This window comes from Hypanus sabinus, chromosome 29, assembly GCF_030144855.1.
Source record: "Hypanus sabinus isolate sHypSab1 chromosome 29, sHypSab1.hap1, whole genome shotgun sequence".
Taxonomy (NCBI): domain Eukaryota; kingdom Metazoa; phylum Chordata; class Chondrichthyes; order Myliobatiformes; family Dasyatidae; genus Hypanus; species Hypanus sabinus.
In genome coordinates, this window is record NC_082734.1 from 22296723 (window position 1) to 22311255 (window position 14533).

Genomic DNA, 14533 nt, shown 5'->3' on the forward strand with positions numbered 1-14533 from the left:
AACCCACTGATTTCTCACAGCTCCCTGGACTACTTTCCACTTGTCTCTTTCAAAAAAGCCGCTCCCTTCTCAGTTCCTCCATCTCTGCTGCATCTGCTCTCGGATGAGGTTTTTAATTCCAGAACAACTGAGATGCCCTTAAAAGAAAGGGTCTTCCCTTCCTCCACCATAACACTGTCCTTACCCACATCTCTTCCATTTTGCATGTGTCTGCCACACCAGGAAAAGTGTTCCTCTTGTCCTCACCTACCACCCCACCAGTCTCTATGCCCAGTACATAATTCTCCATAACTTCTGCCAACTCCAATGGGGTCCCACCACCAAGCACATCTTTCCCTCTTCCATTCTCTTCTCCCCCCCCCCCCAAAACACACACACAGACACATCCATCCCCACTGACCTACCCAGCCCCTTATCCTTGCCAGTGGAACAAATGCCACACCTGCCCCAACATCTCCCTCGCTACCATTCAGGGCCCCAAATAATCCTTCTCGGTGAGGTGACACTTCACCTATGAGACAGTTGGGATACACCCCAACAGAATCTGGTGTGGCCTGTATATCAATGAGGCCTTATGTGGACTGGGACCCCTTCACATCACAACAAAAAGTGGAATCTCCTGTGGCCACCCATTTCAATTCTACTCCCATTCTGACAAGTCAGTCCATAGTCTCTGCTACTGCCATGATGAGGCCATGGGTTGGAGGAACAATACCTTATTATTCCACCTGGGTATCCTCCAACCTGCTGGTGTGAACATCAATTCCTCAAATTTATGGTAATGTGCCCTGCTTCACCATTCCCATTTCCCCTTCTCACCTTATCTACTTGTCTGCCCCATCACCTCCCTTTGCTGCTCTTCCCACTTCCCTTTCTTCCAGGGTTCTCTGTTCTCTCCCAAAAGATTCTCCCCTCCCCCTTCTCCAGCCCTTTATCTCTCACTAATCAACCTCCCAGCTCTTTATTTCATACCATCTCCCAGTTTCATCTATCACCTACTTCTTCCTCCCCCTCCCCCACCTTTTAACTCTGACTTCCTCCTTTCCAGTCCTGATGAAGGGCCTTGGCCTGAAATGTCATCTGTTTACTCTTTTCCCCATAGATGCTACCTGGCCTGCTAAGTTCCCCAAGAATTTTATATGTGTGCATGTTGTTTTGGATTTCCAGCATCTGCAGATTTTCTCGTGTTGAGGGAGTTAAAAATGCCCAATGCCTCACTGACTCCAGTCAACCTGCCGTCAAGGACGTATACAGAAAGGCGCTGGATAAAGGACCAATATGATGAAGGATCCTCCCCATCCCACTCATGAACTGTTGGTTCCACTCCTGTCAGGGAGGAAGCTACGCAGCATCCATGCCAAGACCACCAGACTCAAAAGCCAATTGCTTTCCTCAAGGCTGATCAACACCTCCACCCATCAATCCAACCCACTCCAGCACCACTGCAAACATATCACCCAGCTTCACTTCATGTACATACATATAAGTTACTTGTACATTGTTTTTACATTGTGTATTCTTTATGCTTATTGTAATTTTTTCCCTGCTCCAGGTCTAGAGTAATGATCATTTTGTTCTTTATACTCCTGTACTCAGGAATAACAAATGAACAATTTTGAATCTCATCTCTGTTCCAGCAAGCTAGCCTTTGCAGTTTTAACACTTCCCTGATGGAATGACTGTCCTATTTCTTGAGAGGGCTCTAAGCCACCTCCGTGTTTGGTTCATTTCCCCCATTGGCCTTTGCAGTTTGTATGATGCTGTGCTTGACCGCTTTACAAACTTAACCCAATTTTCATACGATTCCTGGAGTTTCCCTCTGATGCACATTTGCCAGCAGAAAGGGAAAAACAGAGCCAACATCACATGAGTGAGGCAGAAGTAGCCAGTTTCAAATCCCAATGCGTGGTCCTTCAATGTGTTTGTATCTTAACCAGCTATTAGGAACTCTCAATAAACTGACATAGTGCCGGTGACCTTTGCATCTGGTGATCTAATACACAGAAAACAAACTGCTGACTGTGCTATAAAAGCACACGTCATATGAATAAGATGTTTATGAGTCACTTCCGTATCTAAAATATCTCCATCCTCTTTGAAGCCCCACACACATTCTTGACAGCAGCTCTATCCACCCATCATCCACACAGTCCTCATGGTGTACTAGGTCTCATCCTCCCTCATCTCCACCTTCCAGTCCATTCAATTCCACCACCTTTAGCCCTTTGTCAGCTCCACCTATTGAAAATCCCACTCTTCCCCTCTATCTGCCTATCATCCCTCCCCACCTGGATCCACCCATCAGCTGCCAGCTCCTTTCCTCCCAATACGCACAAAATGCTGGAGGAACTCAGCAGGCCAGGCAATGTCTGTGGTGGTGGGGGGGGGGGGGGGAATACAGTCGACGTTCAGCTGGAGAAAAAAAACAGAGGAGTAGATTTACTCCTGTTGTGATGAGGTCACACACAGGTTGGAGGAACAAAACCTTCTATTCCGTCTGGGTAGCCTCCAACCTGATGGCATGAACATTGATTTCTTGAACTACTGGTAATGCCCCCCCGCCCCTGTCACCATTCCCCATCCCCTTTTCCCTCTTTCACCCTATCTCCTTTCCCACCCATCGCCTCCCTCCACTGCTCCTCCCGTTCCTTCTTCCATGACCTCCTGTCCTCTTTTATCAGACTCTTCCCTTCTCCAGCCCTGTATCTCATTCACCAATTACCCTCCCAGCTCTTCATCTTCCCTCCCCTCCAAGTTTCACCTATCACCTTGTTTCTCTCTCTCCTCCCCCCACTTTTTAAATCTACTGCTTAGCTGTTTTTCTCTAGTCCTGCTGAAGGGTTTCGGCCCGAAACATCAATTATACTTTTTTTCCATAGATGCTGCCCAGCCTGCTGAGTTCCTCCAGCATTTTGTATGCATAGCTCAGATTTCCAGTGTCTGCAGATTTTCTCTTGTTTGTAATTCCTTTCCTCCACCTCTTTATACTCCTTATCTCCCCTTTATCTTGCGATCTAGATGAAAGGTCTCGACCTGAAACATTGTTCATTTCCTTCTACGGACACTGCCTGACCTGCTGAGTTCCTCCAGCGTTTTCTGTGTTGCTCCAGATTTCAGCACCTGCAGTCTCTTACGTCTCTAGAACAATGTTTTCTTCGACTAGATGGAGAGCAAACTACAAAGTGTTCAAAATTAGGGCTCATGATGTTTGCAGATGATACAAAAGTTGGTTGTGTTGAGGACTGTGTAGAAGGTTGCTGTTATGGGGGATTGACAGGATGCAGAGCTGGGCCAAAAAGTGGCAGATGAAGTTCAGTTTATAAAAATGAAGTGATGCTGCTTGGAAGGTCAAACTTGAAGGTAGAGTATAGGTTTGATGACAGGAGAAAGGAGATAGCAGTGTAGGGAGGAAAGAGGGATCTTGGGGTCCACACCTATAGATCCCTCAAAGTTGCCACGCAAGTTGATAGGGTGGTTAAGAATATAGTGTGTTGGCCTTCATTAATTGGGGGATTGAGTTCAAGAACCTTAAGATAATGTTGCCGATCTATAAAACACTGATTAGACCACACTTGGAGTTCGATTCTGGTCACCTCATTATAGGAAAACATGGAAACTTTAGAGCGGGTGTAGAGGAGATTTACCAGGATGCTGCCTGGATTAGAGAGCATGTCTTATGAGGAAAGGTTGAGTGAACTCAGGCTTTTCTTTGGAGCGAAGGAGGATGAGGTGTCTTGATAGAGGTGTACAAGATGTTAAGAGGCGTAGATAGAGTGGACAGCCAGCATCTTTCTCCCAGGGTTGAAATGGCCAATTTTAAGGTGATTGGAGGAAAGTAGGGGGTGGGTGAATTGTCAGAGGTTTTTTTAAATGCCGAGTGTGGAGGCACACCGCCAGGAGTGGTGGTAGATGTGGATACAAGATGGACTTTTAAGAGACTCTTAGATCAACTTATGGCTGAAGGAAAAATGGAGGGCTAGGTGGAAGGGAAGGATTAAGTAGATCTTAAAGCAGGTTAAATGGTCCTTTACTGTGCTCTGGTGTTCTGTGTCAAGGAATCTCTGTGGAAAGAGATTGAGAGTTCATGTTTTAGGACAATGATCTGTCACAGAACCAGAAGGTGTCACCCATATAACAGGTTTGAAATACATTCTGAAGTGGAACGAATAGGGAAACCTTGTGGAAGGGATAGATATGAAGAGAATTGGGAATGGTTATGGGAAACAACAGTTATTAGTGAGATAAGACAAAAGGAAAGATCACACAATTTTTAAAGGAATCCTAATACAAAAATGCTCGGTGCACAAAATCCTTGAATGCAGTAGATTAACAAAACAGCATAGCCACGGTAGTGTAGCAGTTAGCACAATGCTGTACATCTCGGGGTGTCCGCGTCCTCTGTAAGGAGTTTGTACGTCCACCCTGTGGAATATGTGGGGTTTCTTCTGCTACTTCAGTTTCCTCCCACAGTCTAAAGACAATAGACAGTAGGTGCAGGAGTAGGCCGTTCGGCCCTTCTAGCCAGCACTGCCATTCACTGTGATCATGGCTGATCATACACAATCAGTACCCCGTTTCTGCCCTCTCCCCATATCCCTTGACCCTGCTATCTGTAAGAGCTCTATCTAACTCTCTTGAATGCATCCAGAGACTTGGCCTCCACTGCCTTCTGGGGCAGAGCATTCCACATATCCAACACTCTCTGGGTGAAAAAGTTCTTCTGCATCTCTGTTCTAAATGGCCTACCCCTTATTCTTAAACTGTGGCCTCTAGTTCTGGACTCACCCATCAGCGGGAACATGCATCCTGCCTCCAGTGTGTCCAATTCCTTAATAATCTTATATGTTTCAATCAGATCCCCTCTCATTCTTCTAAATTCCAGTGTATACAAGCCCAGTCGCTCCAATCTTTCAACATATGACAGTCCCGCCATTCCGGGAATTAACCTTGTGAACCAGTGCTGCACCCCCTCAATAGCAAGAATGTCCTTCCTCAAATTTGGAGACCAAAACTGCACACAATACTCCAGGTGGGGTCTCACCAGGGCTCTGTACAGCTGCAGAAGGACCTCTTTACTTCTATACTCAAATCCTCTTGTTATAAAGGCCAGTATGCCATTAGCTTTCTTCACTGCCTGCCGTACCTGCATGTTTACTTTCATTCCAAGACATACTGGCTTGTAGGTTAATTGGTCATTGTAAATTGTCCTGTGATGAACAAATCTCTACTGATGTACCGTGGAGAGCATTCTAACTGGCTGCATCACCATCTGGTATGGGGGGGGGGGGGGGGGAGAATCCACTGCACAGGACCGAAATAAGCTGCAGAAAGTTGTAAACTCAGTCAGCTCCATCACTGGCAGTAGCCTCCCCAGCATCCAGAACATCTTCAAAGAGCAATACCTCAAAGAGGCGGCATCCATCATTAAGGACCCCCATCACCCAGAACATGCCCTTGTCTCATCAGGGAGGAGGTACAGCAGCCTGAAGGTACACACTCAATAATTCAGGAACAGCTTCTTCCCCTCTGCCATCAGATTTCTGAATGATCATAGAACCCATGAACACTACCTCACTACTGATTTTTTTCTCTTTTTGCACTATATATATATATAGCTTTGTTGTGCATCAGCATTTTTTCCATTTCTGTACTATTTGTCTATTTTTACAAGGCTGAGTTGCCAACTTGACGCTCAACCCAGCACGGATAAAAAGTATGCAAGGAGCTGGCCGGATTCGAACCATTTGCCTCGAAGTCCAGCGCTGATGCCTCAATGCCGCCGTACGGATTAATATATATTACTTACTGTAATTTACAGTTTAAAAATTATGTATACATTGTTCTGGTGTCACATAACAAATTTCATGATATATGCCTATGATATTAAACCTGATTCTGATTAGGCTGCACTGGTGGGCCTGTTGTCCAATGCATCTCTAAATAAATAAAGTTAAAATACAAACAGAAAATGCTCGAAGTACCCAACAGGCCAGGCATTATGTGTGGAAAGAGAAACAATTTTTGGCCCTTCATCAGAATTTGGAAGTTTGAATCCCCCACTGATGTTTATACACCTCTCACGTTAAATCTTGATGGACAGTTAATTGAGTTTTTGTTTGTTGTCATGGGCATACATACCCAGGTATAAAAGCCATGAAAACTAGTTTTTTTTTTGCAGCGGCAGTACTTTGCAAACTTGACAAATGTAAGTCAGCATGAGTTTAACACAAGATGAAAGGGAGAGGGGAAAATATCCTCTGTCTTGTTTGGTTCCGTGTAATGGTGCTAATTGATTTTTGAGTCAACAGAATGAGGTAATTTACTGTCTTCAGTGACAAAATAAATCTATTATCAAAGAGTATCTCTGTTACCATACAGTACCTAAAGGTTCATTTTTTGTAGGCTCTCACTACAGAACAAAGAAATTAAATAGATTTGATGAAAAACTCCACACACAAAGACTGACAAACAATGACTGTGCAAAAGAAGGCAAACTATGCAATGAATAAATAAATAGATGGATAGATAGCACTGAGAACATGAGTTGTAGACTCCCAGAGAGTGTGTCTATAGATTGTGGAATCAGTTCAGTGTTGGGGTGAGTGAAGTTATCCCCTCTGGTTCAGGAGCCTGATGGTTAAAGGGTAATAACTGTTCCTGAGCCCGGTGATGTGACCTAGTGCTCCTGTACCTTCTACTCGATGGCATGGCCTGGGTGGTGGGAGTCTTTGATGATGACTGCTGCTTTCCTGCGACAGCACTCTTTGTAAATGTGCTCAGTTGGTGGGGAGGGCTTTGACTGTGATAGACAGGGCTGTATCACCACTTTTCTGAAGGCTTTTCCATTTCTGCACATCGGAGTTTCCATACCAGGCCTCAACACAACCACCCTAGTGTAGGGAAAGGTTTTCGAGTTACTGGGAAGAGCTGAAGGGTTGAGCGGGGGTTGTAACTTTGCAGTCAATGTTAGCAAAACCTCAGAATTGATCAGAGACTTTAGAGAGAAGTCAGGAAACACAGGCCAGTCTCAGTGACGGGTCAGCCATGGAAAGGGTGAGCAGCTTGAAGTTCCTGGCCATCAATGTCTCTAAGGGTCTATCCTGGGCTCAACACATAGATACAACCCTGAAGGTGTGCCAAGCCAATGTCTACTTTCTTACACAAAACACTGGAAGAACTCGGCAAATCAGGCAGCATCAGTGGAGGGGAATAATTACTGTAGTCAAAGTTTTGGGATGTGATCCTTCATCAGGACTGGGAATGAAGGAGAAAGAAGCTGGAATAAGAAGGTGGAGGAGGAGAAGTACAAACTGTCAGGTGAGAGATTGGACCAAGTGAAGGGACGACAAAGATGGAAAGAACTGAAGAAGGCAGTGAACCATGGAAGAAAGGGTGGGAGGAGGGGAACCAGAGGTGAGGAGAAGAGAAGGAATGAGAGGGTAACCAGGATGAGGAATAGAAAAGAGGAGGAGGGAGGGAGAGAAATTAGTAGAAATTAGAGAACCCTGCACAGATGCTGCCCGACTTGCTGAATTCCCCCAGCATTTTGTGTGTGTAGTTCAAGATCTCCAGCGTCTGCATAATCTTTTGTGCTTATAATTTTCTACTTTCTCAATGGTGTAAGGAGATTCAGCATGTAAGTGAAGAGCATTTCCCTCCACAGATGCTGCCTGACCTACTGAGTCCTCCAGCCTTTTGTATGTTGTTCCAATGTCTGTAACCTCCTCTGTTGTAACATTTCCTCCTTATTCTTATTCTCTTCACTATTTTATATATTATTGTAATTTATTATTTCTTGATGCCTTTGGTCTGTACTGCCGCTGCAAAATGACAAACTTCAGTTCATCCAAGTCAGGGGAATAAATCTCTGAAGTGGGTTAATATCACCGACATACGTTGTGAAATTTGTTAACTTAGCGGCATCAGTGAAATGCAATATGTGATACCTATAAAAATAAATAAATCAATTATAGTCAGTGTATATTAAATAGTTACATTGAAAACAATGCAAAAAACAGAAATAATTTAAAAAAAGAGAGGTAGTGTTCACAGGTTCAATGTCCATTTAGGAATCGGATGGCAGAGGGGAAGAAGCTGTTCCTGAATCGCTGAGTGTGTGTCTTCAGGCTTCTGTACCTTCTATGTGACGGTTACAATGGGAAGAGGGTATGTCCTGGGTGGTGGGGGTCCTTAATGATGGACACCACCTTTCTGAAGCACTGCACCTTGAAGATGTCTTGGATGCCACAGTGGCTAGTACCCATGATGGAGCTGACTAATTTTACAACCTTCTGTAGCTTTCAGTCCTGTGCAGGAGCCACCTCACCCCTCCCCCCAATACCAGACAGTGATGCAGCCAGTCAGAATGCTCTCTATGATACACATGTAGGGTTTTTTGAGTGTTTTAGGTGATAAACCAAATCTCCTCAAACCCCTAATGAAATACAGCTGATGTCTTGCCTTCTTTATAGCTGCATCAATAGGTTGTGTCCAGGTTAGATCCTCAGATATCTTGACACCCAGGAACTTGAAATTGAATCAGGTTTATTATTGCTGGCAGGTGTTGTGAAATTTATGATGGGAAAATACAAATTTGTGAAAACATAAAAGTTACTAGAAAATATGATAAGAGTATATGAAAAATAAATAGTACAACAAGAGATCCTTCTTCCACCATCAACACTGCCCTCAACAGCATCTCTTCCATTTCATGTATGTCTGCCCTCACCCCATTCTCCTGCCACCCTACTAGGGATAGGGTTCCTCTTGTCCTCACCTATCACTCCACCAGCCTCTCCATCCAGCACATAATTCTCCGCAACTTCTGTCACCTCCACCAAGCACATCTTTCCCTCCCTACCCCCAAACTTTCTGCTTTCCGCAGGGATTGCTCCCTATGCGACTCCCTTGACCATTTGTCCTTCCCCTCTGATCTCCCTCCTGGCACTTATCCTTGCAAGTGCTTCACCTGCCCCTACACCTTTGCCAGAGAAAGCAGGATCTCCCAGTGACCACCCATCTTAATTCCACTTCCCATTCCCATTCCGATATGTCCATCTACGGCCTCCTCCACTATCATGATGAGTCCACACTCAGGTTGGAGGAACCACACCTTATATTCCGTCTGGTTAGCCTCCAACCTGAAGGCAAGAACATCATTCCTCAAACTTCCAGTAATGCCCCTCAACCTCCCTCCTTCATCATTCCCCATCCCGTTTTCCCTCTCTCACCTTATCTCCTTGCCTGCCCATCCCCTCCCTCTGGTTCTCCTCCCCCCCCTGTTCTTTTTCCCATGGCCTTTTGTCCTCTCCTATCAGACTCCCCCTTCTGCAGCCCTGCATCTCTTCCACCAATCAACTTCCCAACTTCATCCCGCCCCTTCCCGGTTTCACCAATCACCTTGTGCTTCTCTCTCACCTCCTCCCCCACCTTTTTAAATCTACTCCTCAGCTTTTTTTCTCCAGTCCTGCTGAAAGGTCTTGGTCTGAAACATCGACTGTACTCTTTTCCATGCATGATGCCTGGTCTGCTGAGTTCCCGCAGTTTTTTGTGTGCATTGCTCAAAATAGTGAGGTAATGATCATGGAATGTTCAGAAATCTGATGGTGGAATGGAAGAACTTACTGAATCATTGAGTCGGGTCTTCAGGCTCCTGTACTTCCTCCCTGATGGTAGTAACAAGAAGAGGGCATAAGGGAGTGATAAGATGGAAAACCTGTGCCAACCAACTGGCAGGAGTGTTCAAGGACATCTTCAATCTTCACTGCTGCAGTCAGAAGTTCCCACTTGCCTTAAAAGGGCGATGATCGTACAGGTGCCCAAGAAAAACAAGGTGAGCTGCCTCAATGACTATCACCTACTGGCACTCACATCTTCTGGTGGTCGAGGCCAGAATCATCTCCTGCCTGAGCAAGGACCTGAACGCATCTTGTCACAATATGTCTACATCAGATGCAATCTCACTGGCTCTCCACTCAGTCTTGGGTCACCCGGACAATAGAAATACCAATGTCAGGCTGGTGTTTATGGATTACAGCTCAGCATTCAACACAATCATACTCTCAGTTCTGATCAACAAGCTCCAAACCCTGGGCCTCTACTTCCCTCTGCAACTGCATCGTTGACTTCCTCGTCAGGAGAGCACAGTCTGTGTGGATCATAAATATCATCTTCTCCTCACTGGTAACCAACTCCAGTGCATCTCAAGAATGAGTGTTTAGCTCACTGTTCCACCTTCTCTTCACCCACGACCGTGTGGACAGGCACAGCTGAAATTACATCTATTCACTTGCTCTTGACCCAACCGTTGTCGGCAGAATTTCAGATGGTGACGAAGAGGCGCACAGGAGTGAGATAGATCGGCTGGTTGAGTGGTGTCACAACAACAACCTTGCACTCAACGTCAGTAGGTCCAAGGAATTGATTGGAGACATCAGAAAGGGGAAGTCAAGGGAACACATCATTGAGGAATCAGCAGTGGAAAGGGTGAGCAGTTTCAAGTTCCTGGGTGTCAGTGTCTCTGAAGATCTATCCTGGGCCCAACATGTTGATGGAATCACAAAGAAGTCATGCCAGTGGTTCTATTTCATTAGGACTTTGAAGAGTCACCAAAATCTCCACAGGTGTATTCACCACTTTGTATAGAGGAAAGGACAAAGCTGCAGAGTGTTGCAAACTCAAGCCTGTTCCATCACGGGCACTAGCCTCCCCAGCATCAAAGACATCTTGAAAAGAGGATGCCTTCAAAAGGGGGTATCCATCATTAAGGACCTCCACCACCCAGGACATACCAGGACTCAGGACTCTTCTCATTGCTACCAACAGGGAGGAGGTATAGGAGCCGGAAGACGCACTATTTTTATTGTATTGTATTGCAATGTACAGCTGCTGCAAAATTTAATAACATATTTCACCTGATTCTGATAGTGAGGGAGCCTAGTGATGTTTCTGGTTTTCAGCTATGCATAATTCATGTTAAGTTTATATTAACTTATGTTTGTAATGTACTGTGCTGCTATAAAATTGTATAATGGTATTTCTATCGAGTGCATGCATGTTTATGACAATAAATTTGAACCATCTGAGCCCTTGATAGCCTGGTTTATGCCCCTCACAAAGATGGCGCCTAATGTCGCAACCCACGGCGGGGCAAAGATCAGTCAGCGAGTAATAATTGGCATAAAGTACTTAAAATATTGAACTCAAATTTTGCTCACCTCTTGTCCCGGAAATACATGTTAAATATCTACAACTGTTTGAAGCAAATTACATAACACCACCGGCTTCCGCCGGAAGTGGTTTCTGTCTGCCCTCAACCTAGCTTGCTGGCGCAGCGCTGATAGACGCAAGGATCAACCAGTAAAAGGAGAGATTGTGAGGAAACTAAGCCAATGGGAATCCGGAAGCATCTGCGGAAAGGCGGGGCTCCGGCCAGCGCTGCGTTAGGTTGCGTGGGAGTGCCCCTGAAGTTGTCAAAGCTGCTGGAGAGGGGAAGAGAGGGAGAGGAGAAAAAAAAGTTATAAAAGGATGGAAATCCAGCGAATAAACTTCACGTAGTTCATACACAGGCTGGTAAGGACGTGGGGTTAGTGATTTAATGGGGTCTGAAGCTCAATGGCATTTAACATGGGCAGGGGAGTGCTGTGTGGGAGTGATCCTGTTTAGATGATGCACTGTAAATGTAGGTGAGTAAGGGGACTGCTGTGTTTATTTCCTGTTTACATGAGGCCAGGAGTAGATCATCTCTCCTCTTCTCTCCTGCATCATCCGTAGGCTGCAGATTTTGTCAACCGTTGAATTAAAAAAATAGTGGATGCAACAAAAAGGGTTTTAAAAAAAAATTCTCTTGCCCTGTGGATTTCGTTTGACCATTCAAGGGTAACTAGTCGCATGGTCTTATGTAACGCTACGACTTTATAAGGCATTAGCTAGACTGCATTTGGAGTATTGTGGGCAGTTTAGGACCGCATATTTAAGAAAGAATACGTTGGCATTAGTGTCCAGGTGGAGGGTTTACAAGAATAATCCCAGGAACGAAAGGGTTAATGTATGAGGTGTGTTTGATGGCTCTGGGCCTGTATTCACTGGAGTTTAGAAGAATAAGAGAGAGAATCTTATTGAAATCTATCGCATGTGGAAGGGCCTAGATAGAGTGGATGTGGAGAGGATGTTTCCTATGGTGGGAGAGTCTAGGACTGGAGGGCACTGTCTCAGAATAGAGGGACATAGACTTAGAATGGAGATGAAGGGGAATTTCCTTAGCCAGAGGGTGGTGAATCTGTGGAATTCAATGCTGTGGAGGCCAAGTCACTGGGTATTTAAAGCAGATGTTGACGGGTTCTTGAATAGCAAGGGTGTCAAAGGTTACGGAGAAGAAGGCAGGTGAATGAGGTTGAGAGAGACTGTAAGTCAGCCATGATCGAATGATAGAGCAGACATGATAGGCCAAAAGGCCAAATTCAGCTCCTCTGGCTTACGGACGTGGAGCATTCTCCATTCTGTAACTGACTGCAGCAAAGGGAAATGTCACTTTGATCTTCATCAACTCAACCGTTATTCGCATGTCAACCCATGCTGTTTATCCAATATCAGTTGTTTTTCTTTCATTTCAATCAATTTTACTTTCTAGTTAATGATAGGGTGTTATTCAGTGATGGTTTATGCACAGGTTAAATGATGGTTAACTTGTGTCTTTGCTTTCAGTCAGTTTTGCTAGCTGTTTGCTAATGGGGCATTGTCCAGAGATGCATTGTGTATGATGAAGGTATGAATTGGGCACAAGAAAATCCATTCAAATAAAGATTTAAATATGGAAGGCAGGCCACCTTCTGGGATGAAACGCTCACCTTCTTCTCTGAACTGTTTTTATCTGGTGTATGAGGTGAGAAGAGAAAAATCCCCTATACTTGCTGGTCGTGGAGTCCTGTGCACAAAGCGCCTGACAAGCATTGTGAACAGAAACCATTCATTGTGTAATGCTTGTGAACTCTGCCTGACTTGCACGACTGAGCACTGATTTTCAGCAGCCCCGAGTCTAGGAAGGCGAAGAGTCGTCGTGCAACACTCACAAGGTGCTGAAGGAACTCGGCAGGTCAGGCGGCGTCTGTGGAGGGGAAGAAGCAGCTGAAGTTTCAGCGGAGACACTTCATCAGGACTGGGGAGGGGAGCCAGAGTAAGAAGGTGGGAGGAGTACAAGCTGGCAGGTGAGGGGGAAGCTGGGTGAGTGGGGGGGGGAGGAGGAATGAAATAAGAAGCTTGGAGGTGACAGATAGAAGAGAGAAAGGGCTGAAGATGAAGGAATCTGACAGGAGTGGAGAGTGGAGCATGGAAAAGGAAGGGGCAGGGGAACCAGTGGGCGGTGATGGGCAGGTGAGGAGAAGAGAAGGACTGGGAAGGAAACCAGTCCTTAGAATGAAAAAAAATAAGTGGGAAAGGGGAGGAATAACCAGAAGTTCGAGAAATTTACCCTCATGTCGGGTTGGAGGAATGTGAGGTGTTACTCTTCCAACCTGAGAGTGGCCTCTTCGTAGCAGTAAAGGAGGCTGTGGACTGACAAGTGTTTCTTCTGGTGGTCACAGGCAACTCTCTCCTCCAGACGTTACTTAGGTGTCTTGATTAAAGGTAGTTGAAGCCATGCAGGGACGGAGATGGAGCTGATCGAAGAAAGATGTTCTCATTGATGGATTTATCAAGAACCAGAGAGAATGAAGGCGATTGGCTTCTGTCCCCCTCCTTTCCAGTCCTGATGCAGGTTTTTGGCTCGAAACGTCGAGTGTTTATTTCTCTCCATAGATGATGCATGAGTTCTTCCAGCATTTTGTGTGCACTGATAAGTCCCCAGCCAGACTGACCTGCACTAATACTCCCTTATAATGACAGTTACCAAATGTAGGAGAGCCAGTGACTCCCTTGCCCACCATATCAGCGAGTCCGGAGGTCAAGGCAGAAAGGTTGCAGCGGAGGTCAACCTCCAGGGACTGGAAGTTGGAGGCCCAGAGACACCCTGTACCAGGGTTAGAGGCTGACTCTGGGGGGGGGGGGGGTGGGGAAGGAGCTTGTTTACCTAGTATTGTTGCTGTTTGTGCATATCCTTGGGGTACGTCCTTAGGACAGGTTGTCTCCAGGCCCCCCATCACCAGTCCTTGGCCCAAGGCCCTCAGACGTCAGGCATCCAACCTCCAGTTTTGAGGCAGGTGTGATAGATAAATGAATCGGAACCTGAGGTGATAGTTTGAAAAGAAAACTTCTTGACACATCTAGTGGGTAGAATCTGCAGTGGGGAATAGCAAGGGAAAATGGCGGACACAGCCCTCTCCACCACAGGCAAAGCCCTCCCCACCATTGAGCACTCCCACAAGAGAGCAGCATCCATCTTCCAGGCTATCTTCTCTTCTTGCTGTTGCCTTCAGAAAGAAGGTACAGGATCCCCCACTACCAGGTTCAGGAGTAGTTATTGCCTTTAAACCCACAGGCTGCTGAACCAGTGTGGAGAACTGCAGTCCCCTCAACTCTGGACTGACTCTACAGCCTGTAA

At 45.7% G+C, this 14533-nt stretch overlaps 1 protein-coding gene across 2 annotated transcripts in view; it reads left to right on the forward strand.

Moving 5' to 3' along the window:
- Positions 1-11433: 11433 nt before the first annotated feature.
- Positions 11434-14533, forward strand: part of nr1h3 (nuclear receptor subfamily 1, group H, member 3) — a 78326-nt gene continuing 75226 nt past the window's right edge. For both annotated transcript variants that reach the window (XM_059953948.1, XM_059953949.1), the window contains exon 1: positions 11434-11571. The gene's annotated coding sequence lies outside the window, so the exon portion shown is untranslated. The remainder of the gene's footprint in view (positions 11572-14533) is intronic.